This window comes from Gorilla gorilla, chromosome 7 (assembly GCF_029281585.2).
Source record: "Gorilla gorilla gorilla isolate KB3781 chromosome 7, NHGRI_mGorGor1-v2.1_pri, whole genome shotgun sequence".
Lineage (NCBI taxonomy): Eukaryota > Metazoa > Chordata > Mammalia > Primates > Hominidae > Gorilla > Gorilla gorilla.
Genome location: NC_073231.2, coordinates 30,436,453 through 30,450,035, shown reverse-complemented (window position 1 = coordinate 30,450,035; position 13,583 = coordinate 30,436,453). Strand labels below are relative to the sequence as shown.

Here is a 13,583-nt window from a genome sequence, read left to right as displayed (position 1 = left end):
TACATACATACATGTGAACTATAAAATAATCCCCTAAACTTACATCATTCCAGACCAACGTTGTGGAGAGGATGGTTCCCAGGATTAAGAAGATTGGCTGGTTTAAGGCCGGGTGACGTGGCTCACGCTTATAATCCTATCACATTGGGAGGCTGAGGCAGGAGGATTGCTTGAGGCTAGGAATTCAAGACCAAGCTGGCCAACATGCAAGACCCCCTCTCTAAAAAGAAAAAAAGAAGAAGAATGTCTGGTTTAAAGGATGAGAGGATTGCAAGGGAGGGGTGTGTGTGGTGCCAGGCTGTCAGAGGTCTGGGCAGGCTACTCAGTCGTGCTGTGCATGGGGATTACGAGGAAGATGAGGCAGCGGAGTTAAGTTGGAGGCACATGAAGAAGATGTTCAGGGCCGCATCCAGGAGTCTGGAGGTTTTTTTAAGTATGAACATTTTTCTTTGAATAGGAAATGTACATGAACTAATCTGTGTTGCAGAAAGATGGAAGTCAATAGTATGCAGGAGAAATTGGACTGAGGGTAACTTGGAGGCAGTGAAATCAATGAGGGGCCCACTGTGAGAGTCTCCATGCAAAGAACTGGTGGCTGGACTGGAAAGACGGCCGTGGAAATGGAATAGACAGGATGGGCTTGAGAGGGGTCATGGAGTTAGACTTGACATGACCTGATCTAGCAGGTTCGCTGCAGGAAGGAGGGAGAAAACTAGAGATTGCTAGCCCAGGGTAAGTGGTAATGCCATTCATTCATGGAGACGAGGTTGGGGGGTGTCACAGGAAGAAGAGTGTTTGCTGAGTGATGATTAGGAGTTCAGCATCGGTTCGGGGAGTTTGAATTCAAGTGGGACATGCATGTGGCATATCTAAAAAACAGTCGGGAAATACAGGCTGGAGTCTGGGAGAGAGGCCAGAGCTCCACGTGTAGATTCAGGAGTCATCATCAGAGGTTATCACTGAAGCAAGGGAGATCATTTGGAAGGAAGAGTGTATGGAGAGGCAGACCATGGGGAAGGCCTGATTTTAAGGGATGCTTAGGGAAGGAATCTAAGGAAGAAAATGGAGTCACAGAGGGACAGATGAGAATGCAGGTAGTATGGAAACCAAGGGAAAGAGTTTTAATAAGTAGTGGTCAATAGTTTTGGCATGGCAGAAAATTAGAGAGGATGAGGGTTGAAAAAGCCTCTTGAGTGCCACCTCTAGAAACCTTTGAGGTAATGGGTTTCCGGGAGTGGAACGGTGCAGTATGCTAAAAGCCAGGTTGCAAGTGGGTGAAAGAGAGAATGAGAGATGACTGAAGTCAGCGCCTTCGCTTTCCTAAGGGAGGATGGGAAGTGAAGTAGGCTTGAGGTTATCTAAAGCATTCCCAGCTTTTCAGTTGGCTCAGAAATTGGGCCATGACAGAGCTTATGGTTGGGGACATCTGAGGATCCCTCTACAAGGAACTGAGTCCAAAGTTCAGGGTCCAAAGGGCATAACGTGCTCCACTGCTGTTCAAACAGTAGTTCCTAGCACTTCTTCTTTATTTTTTTTTCTCCCAAGACAGAGTCTTGCTCTGTCATCCAGGCTGGAGTGCATTGGTGCGATCTCAGCTCACTGCAGCCTCTCCCTCCTGGGTTCAAGTGATTCTCCTGCCTCAGCCTCCCAAGTACCTGAGATACAGGCACGCACCACCATGCCTGGCTAAGTTTTGTATTCTTAGTAGAGCCAGGGTTTCACCATGTTGGCTAGGCTGGTCTCCAACTCTTGACCTTGTGATCCACCCGCCTGGGCCTCCTAAAGTGCTGGGATTACAGGCGTGAGCCACCGTACCTGGCAGTTCCTAGCACTTCTAAGAGGGAGCAGCTGGCATAATCTAACAAGAGCATAATCTTGGTAGATTATGGCTCCCATAATCTACCAAGCCAAGTACAAGTGAGGGGAGTGTCTGGGGCAGCTGAACTTCAGAGTCCAGCAGTGGCAGTGATGACCCTTGCTAAGAGCCTTTCTGTAAGAAAGTGGACCCACCACCATGCTAGGGTTAATGGTCAGAATTCCAGGCTCTGGGAGAAGCAACTATCAAGAGTAAGAGGCTGGGTGTGGTGGCTCACTCCTGTAATCCCAGCACTCTGGGAGGCTGAGGAGGGTGGATCACTTGAGGTTAGGAGTTTGAGACCAGCCTGGCTCACATGGTGAAACCCCATCACTACTAAAAATACAAAATTAGCCGGCCATAGTGGCGGGTGCCTGTAATCCCAGCTACTCGGGAGGCTGAGCCGGGAGAATCGCTTAAACCTGGGAGACGGAGGTTGCAGTGAGCTGAGATCACACCACTGCACTCCAGCCTGGGCAACTCCGTTTCAAAAAAAAAAAAATACAGAGTATGACTGCAGGGACAAAGCAGGTGTCCATCCCAGAAACTGGGGACAATGATGTGGAAGAGGAGATCAGTGGAGAAATCAACTTTGGGTCTGGTTGGCAACAAAAGAGTCTCTAAGTGCATGCGGACACAAAAGAGCACCCAGACCTGGGAGCTGAGGTGGGAAAGGTGATGTGGTGAGGGAAGAAGGGTAAGAGCTGATGAAATACCACCACAGAGGGAGATTTACAGTCAAGCTAAAGAAGACTATGCCTCAGGGCAATGTGTTCATGTGGTCACACACTTTAGTGAAGTACTAAAAATTAAGATATTATTAGAGCCAGGTGCAGTGGCTCATGCCTGTAATTCCAGCACTTTGGGAGACAGAGGCAGGAGGATTGCTTAAGGCCAGGGTTCAAGAGCAGCCTGGGCAACATAGCAAGACCCTGTCTCTATGAAAAATAACAACAAAATTAGCCAGGCATGGTGGTACATGCCTGTAGTCCCAGTTACTTGGCAGGCTGAGGTGGGAGGATCATTTGAGCCCAGGAGTTCAAGGCTGCGGTGAGCCATATTGCACCACTGCACTCCAGCCTGGGCAACAGAGCCAGACCCTGTCTCGCTTAAAAAAAAAAAAAAGACATTTTAGCTGTCATTGGTCAGCATTGCTGTGAATCCCATTTTTCTTGCCCTCTGTCACCTTTCTCCTTGTGTTGGTGGTAGTAGAATGGCCATGAGCATTTGGGGAATATAGCTCAGTGGAAGTTGATTTGTGAGTGCATTTAATCTGGGTTTAGTGAGATATGTTTCTGTGTTTATAGTCCCTTCCATATCTGCTCACATTGTTCCTAGCCATTCAGGTGCAGTGACATAAAGGTGTGGGGCTAGAGGATATCGTGATATGAATGTCCCACAACATGCAGCCCCAGAAGCATGGGGAAAGTGGAGGAGAAACAGGTCTTGAAATGTAGCATCAATGTGCAGTCTGTGGAAAATGAGCAATATTTGCTAAGCACTTTAAAAATGTAACAACAGCTCTAGAGCTTAGAATTATTAATAATAAGAAGCAAATTTCAAGGAACCATGTTAGAGAAAAAAGAGTTTTATCCTTCTATTCTCTCCATATATTTTAACAAAATCATTGTCCTACAAAGAAGTGATCAAAGACAATGCAGTAAAAAAGTAGGAAAAATGTATTATACAGGGATGTTAGCAAGCAAATTGCTAAAAATATTGTATTACCTTTTCTGTTATTATTTTTTTTTTTTGAGATGAAATCTCACTCTGTCTCTTAGGCTGGCATGCAGTGGAGCGGCTCACTGTGACCTCTGCCTCCTGGGTTCGAGTGATTCTCCTGCTTGAGCCTCCCGAGTAGCTGGGATTATAGGCGCTGCCATCACGGCCAGTTAATTTTTGTATTTTTAGTAGAGACAGGGTTTTACCACATTGGCGAACTCCTGACCTCAATTGATCTGCCCACCTTGGCCTTCCAAAGTGCTGGGATTACAGGTGTGAGCCACTGTGCCCAGCCCCTTTTCTGGATTTTTTGATTCCTTTTCTGGATTAATCAGATTTAACAAATTGCTGTTTGTTGTGATTTATTTTCTCATTTTGAGTAAACATTCATTTTCATACCCAATTTAAATTTTAGTTTTCTATGTTTTTTTAATCTGAAAGTGGACCCCCCACAAATTGTATAAGCTTCAGACCCCTTCAGACCGGGATCTGCCCCTCTTAGATCATTGCATATTTATTGTATAATTGAAGATAACTGGGCCTGGGAATATCACTGGTTGTTCACAACCTTTTTGTGTCTGAACAGGGAAGAAAATCTAGATATTTAAATACGTGGGCTCTATTTTACTGTAACCTCTTTTCTTGATACCACAGAGAGGCTGGTCTATGATTCATCCTGCATAGTAATGAAGCATGACTGACAGTGAATTCTAAATACTATAATAGGCAAGGTTTTTGGAGCAAAGTTTCACTTTGTACAAGTACACAATAAATATTTGCTGATTTGAGGAGCAATGGTATGTAAATGTATCCCTGCTGAAATCAATAAGAACATTTTTAATCTAAAGGAAGCTCATAGCCAGTGGATATAATCATAGTTCTAAGCTACCTTCTTCTCCCTTCTCATTATGTAGCCCTTTCTCCTCTAATTTACTAGTATCCTCTGGGGTAAAAAGTAGACCTAGACAATGAATGGGGCAGAAGAAATTACAACATGCATTTATGCACCAAACTTTTATTGAATATCTACTAAAGCTAGCATAATCTGTATCAGCAGGCTGGATGTGCAAATGTGATCACGTCTCTTCATTTTTCCAATGAATCATTCAAGATCCCACATGCCCAACTTAGCGGGAAGTACATCTCCCTCTTGAGGCATCTCTGATTTGTCTTAGAGCATCAGACACCTGCTCAGCCCCAAATGCTAGACTAGTCTGCCAGTCAGAGAGAACAGTAGCCGAGTCAGTGTACCACTGGCACTGCTTCTTCACAGACTCACTAGTGCTGATGAAAGCTGGTCCCTCTCACTCCCGTGGGTGCTCATCCATGATGCTGAGGATGCGCTGCTTGTCCAGATCTCTCACCAATGGCACTGGTGCCTTAACTTTGGACTCTAATTTAGAGCTCTTTTAATTCACACTTAGACACTCAGACATTATTCCAAAGCGAGACCCTAATGCTGAGAAGCTTGGATCTGGAGGTGTTTCAGGACATTAGACATGCTCTTAGGAGGCAGCAAGTCCCCAAGAACACAGGTTTAGCCCACAGTTCAGAACTCTTCTCCTTGTGGTAGTACAACTCTGGGGATTCTTCTTTCCTGCTTTTTTTTTTTTTTTTTTTTTAGAAGCAGGGTCTCACTGTTGCCCAGGCTGTAGCACAGTGGCCGGATCATAACTCACCGCAGCTTCCAACTCCTAGGATCAATTGATTCCTTCACTTCAGCCTCCCAAATAGTTGAGACTACAGGCATGTGCCACCACCCCTGACTAATTTTTTTATTTTTTTAGAGGTGGGGTCTTGCTGTGTTGCCCAGGTTGATCTCTCAGGCTCACTATGTTGCTCCTGGCCTCAAGCAATCCTCCTGCCTCCACCTCCCAAAGTGCTGGGATTACAGGTGTGAGCCACCACGCCCAGCCTCCTCTGAGGATTTTTCTACAAGTGTCTACTTTATCAGAGAGTTCCTAATAATGTTGAACTTTAAAAAGAAAAGAATTGAGGTCTCAATTCATTTGCTGACTCTCAAAACGGCCTTTGAACGCTTGCAGATGTGTTTATTTCCTGTCTTCTTACCTTCCTCCAAACAACAACAAAAACAACAAACAGCTCTGAAGACCAAGGGGCCCTTAGTGAAGGTAAGTACATGAATGAAGTCCATTGGTTGACCTCCCATCACCTGAAAAGGTCAGGTTTTGAATCACCAGGTACCCCCTTGTATCTACTATAGCCCAGGCTCTAGAGCTAAGGAGAAAAGATGTGATTTGACCTTAAAGAAGTGTGCAGCCTATAAATTAATAGTTTCAGTGAAGTGAAATATTTGAATATGCAGCTTGCAAAGTGTAAATAGGGTGCAGACAGCCACAGAGGAGGGGTGCTTGAATCCACTAGGCCGAGCAGCGGTGAGTGACAGGCACTGTGTGAGCTCAGAACTGCCTTCCTCTCTAAGGGTGACCCACTGTCTTTGAACAAATGTATGCACCTATACTCATTTCCTGGAGGCTCCTTAGACCCTCATCATAGAGGGATCCATCCAGGGCTAAGACTATAGGGAGGCAAATTTTAAGGGGGCCCCCAAACCTCAGTCATCAAAATTAATCTTGTAATCTTATAATATATATAATATATATTTTATATATATATATATATATATATATATATATATATATATATATATACACCATAGTGTGTGTGTGTGTGTGTGTGTGTGTGTATATGGCAAACCATGGACTATTCACCAGCTGTCTGGTTTTATAAATAAAATTTTATTGGAACCAACATCAGGATTAGGGTGGGGTGATTGGGAGAGGGTCATGAAAGTACAAGTTCAGATTTTCGTCTTTATTTATAATTGTGATATTTGGATCACCGTGGGTGTTTTTTCTTCTTGTATTTTGTCATTTTATTTATTCATTTATTTTTTGAGATGGAGTCTTGCTCTGTTGCCCAGGCTGGAGTGCAGTGGCATGGTCTCTGCTCACTGCACTGTCCACCTCCTGGTTTCAAACTATTCTCCTGCCTCAGCCTCCCAAGTAGCTGGGATTACAGGCATGCACCACCAAGCTTGGCTAATTTTTTTATTTTTAGTAGACATAGGGTTTTACCATGTTGGCCAGGCTGGTCTCAAACTCCTGACCTCAAGTGATCTGCCCGCCTCAGCCTCCCAAAGTGCTGGGATGACAGGCGTGAGCCACTGTGCCCAGACTGTTTTGTCTTTTTAAATTGTTATATTAAAATTTTATATTACTTGTCTTTTTTACATTTTTATTAAATTTTGTTAAATAAAATTTTATATTACTTGTCTTGATTTCTGAGTTTTTGGTGGCCCTGTACATTTGGTGCCCAAGGCGAGGGTCTCCCATGTCTCTTGCTCATCCAGGCCCTGGGTCTACTCCTACTGTCTCTCAGGTATGTGTGGTCACATGTGAGTCACACGTTGAACATGGCTGAGACAGCTGCTGTGTGCCTAGAACTCCATAGTATAGTAAGATCTATGCCTAAAAAGAACAGTTACCTGCTGAGCAAACAATACTAAGTCACTACTTTATATCTGGTAGTTAGGGAAGACCTCTGAGAAAGGGGCATTTGAAATAATCTCACACCTAGAGAAAAGTTACAAGAACTGCCCAAACCTTAGTATATTCTTCCTTGATTCAACAACTTGTAACATTTTTCCATTTTTGTTTCCCTTCCCCCCACCCACTCCATGCACACACAAACACACACGTGTGCATGTGTGCACACACACATTACTTTAAAAATAAAAAGTTAAATATGAAAGATAGTAGTTACTGGCACATATTAGAATGTTCACAGAAATAATCAAGAAAAGAGATTGAAGACTAAAGAGAGAGAGGTAATCAACAGTGGTCTGGAGTCTTGGAAGAAATGAGAGATGAAATTGAAGACTCACTTGGAACTGGGTTATGGAAGGAGAAGGGACTCTTTCTTCCTTGCAAGAGGAGTGGAAAGAGATGGGTATAGTGGCAGGTAGGTCTATGGATTTAGTGGTAGGAAAGTGAGGCCATTTTGGTGGGTTCTACGTTATAAATTAGGAGTAAGGTAAGATTATTATCTGAGGGTAGAGGGAGATTTAGAGAAGGTAAGAGACAGCTTTTGTGTTGAGGAGAATAAAAGTTTCATTAGGAAAGCACAGAAACCTTGTTGAGTGGTCTTGATGCCCATTTGATGTTGGTGATCAAGAATTTAGTGCCAGGCATGGTAGCTCACGCCTGTAATCCCAACACTTTGGGAGGCCAAGGAGGGAGGCTCACTTGAGGTTAGGAGTTTTGAGACCAGCCTGAGCAACATAATGAGATCCCATCTATTCAACATTTAAAAAAAAAATTAGCCAGGTGTTATGGTGTGTCTGTAGTCCGAGATACTCAGGAGGCTGAGGTGGGAGGATTGCTTGGGCCCAGGTGTTTGAGGCTGCAGTGAGCTACGATTGTGCCACTGCACTCTAGCCTGGGTAAGAGAGCAAGACCCCATCTCTAAAATAATAATAATAATAATAATAATTTAAAGAGCTACAGGTATGCCAAGTTGTGCTGGAGGCATGGTACAAGTGAGGCAAAGCAAATTGGTGGCCTCATCAGGGCTGGAGTGCCACAGAGAAAGAACAGTGCTGTGAAGGAGAGAGGATTGGAGGGAGGATGAATGGCACACCCAACCATGGCATCTGAGCAGGGTATTGCCTTCACGCCCACATTCCTATGACTGGCTAGCCTGATGCTCTGAACCAGTGATTGGAGGCTGGTATACCATAGCCAGGGAGGGGAATTGCTTTGGTAAATTTATGATCTGGAGGAGGAGGCTTCCCTGACAACAGAAAGAGTTAATAGAGCTTGCTCTCCTTTTTCAGCCTTTGGAGGATATCTGTATTTTTATTTGTAATAACAATAATATTATTCTATTTCTCATACACATATAATTGTTTATGTCTTTCTTAGAAGAGCTTAAAATATTTCCCAAAGATGATATTGTTCATCTTTAACAAGGAGCGAAGAATGTAAATTGATCATTTTCAAGTGGGGAAATTCAGTATTGAGACAACTTGCCCAATGTTACTGAGCAAAGCAGTTCCAGAGATGGGGAAAGAACCCAGACATTTAGCGTTTTAGTGTCTATTTACCAGCTCATGTTTCCATGGAGAAAAATTCAGAGAACTCCAAACAGATGCTGAGCCCAGATTCTATTCCTGAAGATACATGTGGATTGTGTTCATCAAGGTTTGCAAAGCTTTCAGAGAGCTAGGAATGACATTGGTGGGGGCGTGAAAGATGAGGTAATTTTTAGTTCAATTTTGGAAAGCATCCCATCCCACTTGGTAAGAAGCTGAATTCAGTGTCAGTTGGGTGTTTTCTTGGTGGAGATTTTCTATCATACCATGTCAGCCCAACCTCCATGCCTTTCCCGTGGAATCATCCCTTTCTACCCATTCTGTGCTCTGTTTCTCTTCCTTTATACAGATTAGCTTGGCTGCTTCTTTGAGAGACCCTCTTCCCAAAAACTTTCCCCTGAAACTTTGCCATGGTGATCTCCCTTTTTGGGTGACACTTGATTGCCCTCTATGCTTTTTATTAAAGGACATACATTTGTAGCCCTCTGTATTAGTCCATTTTCATGCTGCTGACAAAGACATACCCAAGACTGGGAAGAAAAAGAGGTTTAATTGGATTTACAGTTCCACACGGTTGAGGAGGCCTCAGAATCATGGCCAGAGGGGAAAGGCACTTCTTACTTAAATGGTGGTGGCAAGAGAAAAATGAGGAAGAAGCATAAGCAGAAACCCCTGATAAACCCATCAGATCTCATGAGACTTATTCATTATCACGATAATAGCACAGGAAAGACCAGTCCCCATGATTCAATTACCTCCCCCTGGGACCCTCGCACAACACGTGGGAATTCCGGGAGATACAATTCAAGTTGAGATTTAGGTGGGGACACAGCCAAACCATATCACCTTCCTAGGGTATGGTTGGAGGTGGGGTCCAATTAGTGGTATGATACGAAATGTTTAAACACTGAACTCTTATTAAAAAGAAAAAAAAAAGGAAACTCTGATTTGTAGGGTTTGCCATTTTTCATGGTGTAAATCCTCCCACCAAGCTACTAACATGATTGGTTGCAAGCTACCAATACGACAACACTGAACCCCGAGTTTGGAAGGGTTGTGCATAATTGGCTCTAGTGAGCCTGTACGAGCTGGCCCCAGTGCACCAGCGGTGTCTTAAAGATACATATTGTGTGCCTCACAGATTCTCTTGGCTTTCTTCATCTTCTGAACTCACAGTTGCTCTCTCCACCCCAGTTGCTACCACTGACTCCATGTGAGCTGTGTGGTTTTCCCAGCTGAGGTTGGCAAAACTCCTATCCTGAGTACCCTATTTAAAACTGATATTCATCATTCACTCCACATTCCTTATTCCTTCACTCAGTTCTAGTTATTCCACACCACTTAAAACTTTCTAACATATGGTATCATTTATTTATTCATTAGATTTATTATTTTTTATCTGTCTCCAAATGTAATGAAAGTTTAAGAGGGCAGGGATTTGTTTTTTGTTTTGTTTAATGGTGTACCCCAAATCCTTTGAACAGTCCTTTTTTTGAGACGGAGTCTCGCTCTGTCACCCAGGCTGGAGTGCAATGGTGTGATCTCAGCTTAACTGCAACCTCTGCCTCGAGGTTCAAGTGATTCTCCTGCCTCAGCCTCCTGAGTAGCTGGGACTACAGGCACGCATGCCTGGCTAAGTTTTTGTGTTTTTAGTAAAGACAGGTTTCACCCTGTGACCCAGGCTGGTCTCAAACTCCTGAGCTCAGGTGATCCGCCCATCTCTACCTCCCAAAGTGCTGGGATTACAGGCATGAGCTACCGAGCTCAGAATGAGCAGTATTTTTGAATAGAATAGGTGCTCAATGAGTATTTGTTGAATGAATGAATGAATGAATGAATGAACGAATGAGATACTATGGCTTCTACTTTCTCACTTTTTACCAAGCACCTAGGATGGTGCAGATAGCTCAGATCTAAACAAATACTTGTTGACTGATTGCTTTTGAGAGGTTAGAGAGGAGTTGTTGACAACTAAAGTGGGAACAGACAGTTTCCTTAGTTTCTGAAAGGGCTCTTACTGAACAAGCCCATGATTCTTCAGCTGGGAAAATCCAGTGCCTTCTCAGTATCAGAGCTTGGCAAACAGTTTTTATTCACAATGTGATTAAAGCATTATCTGAACACCCTCCCTCGCCCCGCCCCCGCCTCACCAGGATTGGGAGAAAGAATTCGCTGAGATCTCATCAATTTAAGTTGTGTTCAGGAAGCCAAAAGCAACCTGTCGTCCTTAAAACTCACTTGGGCGTGCACATTGAACTGTTCAATCCTGCAGAATCTGCCTGCTGCTGAACTGACTAGATCTAGGGATGGGGAATACTGAATTTGCTTCACACAACCCCAGTAGAATATCCGAGGACCTGCCTGGCTGGAAAGCGGGAGGGCTGTGCTTTCCTTAGATGAGAGGTGGGGAAAATGAGGGATATTCTCAGAATGAATTAGTAATATTTGTTTGTAGGGTTTTGTGCTTATTCTGATGCAACGTTTATTGCAGGTCTCCTATTAGCTTAGTGACTCCAAATGTCTGCGGGGAAAAAATTCTTATCCCAGTTTCACAGATGAGGAAACAGGCTCATATGGAGGCTCTAAAGTGCTTATATCCATTAGCTATTGCTATGTAATAACCACATCAAAAGTTAGAGGCTTAAAATTACCACCGTTTATTTATTTCTCAATTGGCTTATCAGAAATTTATGCTGGGCCCAGTGAATGGTTCTTCCATTATATATATATATGTGTATATAAATATACATATATATATATGTGTGTGTGTGTGTGTATATATATATATATATATATATATATATATATATTTATATTAGAGATTGCGTCTGTCTCACTATGTTGCCCAGGCTAGTCTCAAACTCCTAAGCTCAAGCAATCTTCCTGCCTTGGCCTCCCAAAGTGTCTACCTTGAGTACCCTATTTAAAACTGGTATTCATAGTCCATTCCACGTTTCTTACTCCCGCACTCAGTTCTAGTTATTCCACAGCACTTAAAACTTTCTAACATATGGTATCGTTTATTTATTTATTTATTTGTTCGAGATGGAATCTCATTCTGTTGCCCAGGCTGGAGTGTAGTGGTGCGATCTCAGCTCACTGCAACCTCTGTCTCCCAGGTTCAAGCAATTCTCCTGCCTCAGCCTCCTGAGTACTTGGGATTACAGGTGTGTGCCACCACACCTGGCTAATTTTTGAATTTTTAGTAGAGATGGGGTTTTGTCATGTTGGCCAGGTTGGTCTCGAACTCCTGACCTCAGGTGATCCTCCCGCCTTGACCTCCCAAAGTGCTGAGATGAGAAGCATGAGCCACCACGCCTGGCCAGTATCATTTATTTGTTAGACTTATTACTTTTTTATCTGTGTCTCCAAATGGAATGAAAGTTTAAGATGATGGGGATTTGTTTTTTGTTTTGTTTAATGATGTACCCCAAATCCTTTGAACAGTAGTTTTGAACAGAGTAGGTAGGGATTACAGAACAGTAGGGATTACAGGCATGAGCTACCATGCCCGGCTTGTTCTTCTGTTCCTCATTGGACTCTCTTATGCACCTTCAATCAGCTGCAGAGTACTCTGGCCATTGGCTGGGTTAATGGGGGCAACTGGGCTATGTGTTTTTCCTCATCCAGCAGGCTAGCCCTGGCTAATTCACATGGTAGCAGCACAGCTCCACAAGAGTGGATCTCTTGAAGAGTAGGCTCAGCACTGGCACATAGCCACACCTGCTTCCTTCTCTTGGTCAAAGAGGTCACAAGACTAGTTCAGATTTAAGAGGTGGGGAAATAGATTCCATCTCTCGGTGAGAGTGGCTGCAAAGGTACGTAACGAGGCACTTTACTCTGGAGAGGAGTGAGGAACCCACCAAAAAATACCATAGTGCTTGGCCAGCTGAGGGCTTTTGCAGTTATCCTGTCTTCTACTGGACCCTCCTTTTCTGAATTTCTAATGCATTATGGTCTTTGACACCCCATTTAGTTAACTGCATTTTGTGTTATGCAGTAATCAATGAATGAGTTGCTGACCACCATCTCAGCTTTGGACCACACTGGAAAGCCTTTCCCCTTCTTCCTTCTTCTCTAACCCCATCATCTCCCTCCTGGCCACTAGCGTGCGTCTTAGCCTTATATTGTTGTTTCTAAGAATAGTGAAGTTATAGGAAGTAGCTGTGACCACAGAGAGCTAGTGACCTGCTTATACCATTCTCAAGTTTCTAGCTTCTTGGCATGAGTCCCCTATGGCCTTTAGTCAACCCACAGTTTAAGTTGAATACTTCTGTAGCCTAGGCAGATTATTTAGAATTGACATGGGCTTAGGATATGCAATGAAAGAGGGAAAAAGTAATTTCTGAATTGCTGGTAAGGAGAAATTTGACAATAAGTGAATTAAAAACACTTTTTCTATTACAGAAAGCCTCGGCTATGGAGTCTAAACTGGATTTGAATTTATCATTTACCAGCTATGTATTCTCAGGCAAATAATATATTCAAACTTAGTTTCCCCATCTATAAAAAGAAGAAAATAATATGTGCCTGCACAGTTGTCAATAAATGAAATAAATATATGTAACACTCCTAGCACACATGAAGTGTTTAAAACCACTTTGTTTCTTCTCTCTCCAGCTGTTGTGTTTGCCTTAAGAGGAATCCTCAAATTTCTAACTTTCTCATTTTAAATGCTACATTAGTTGTTGCAGAAAAATTTGACTCAGAGAAGGGAAAGTTCCTGCAGGGGGTCTCTGAATGATAATGATGTTGAGTGTTTAGGATGAGAAGCAAGGCGCCGCTCTGGGAATTCTACGTGAAAATCACAGAGCATCTCAAGGATGGGGGAAGCAGGCCTCTAGTGAATAAATGACAAAGCAACACTCCAGGAGTCAGTGTTAGCTCAGA

General features: G+C 43.3%; 1 long non-coding RNA gene across 1 annotated transcript; it reads left to right on the top strand.

Annotated features, from left to right (window-relative positions):
- The first annotated feature begins 8,771 nt into the window (after positions 1-8,771).
- LOC129524045 (uncharacterized) lies at positions 8,772-13,273 on the top strand. Its single transcript, XR_008667692.2, has 2 exons — positions 8,772-8,858; positions 13,101-13,273. It is a non-coding gene; the product is annotated as an uncharacterized lncRNA (long non-coding RNA).
- Positions 13,274-13,583: the final 310 nt, after the last annotated feature.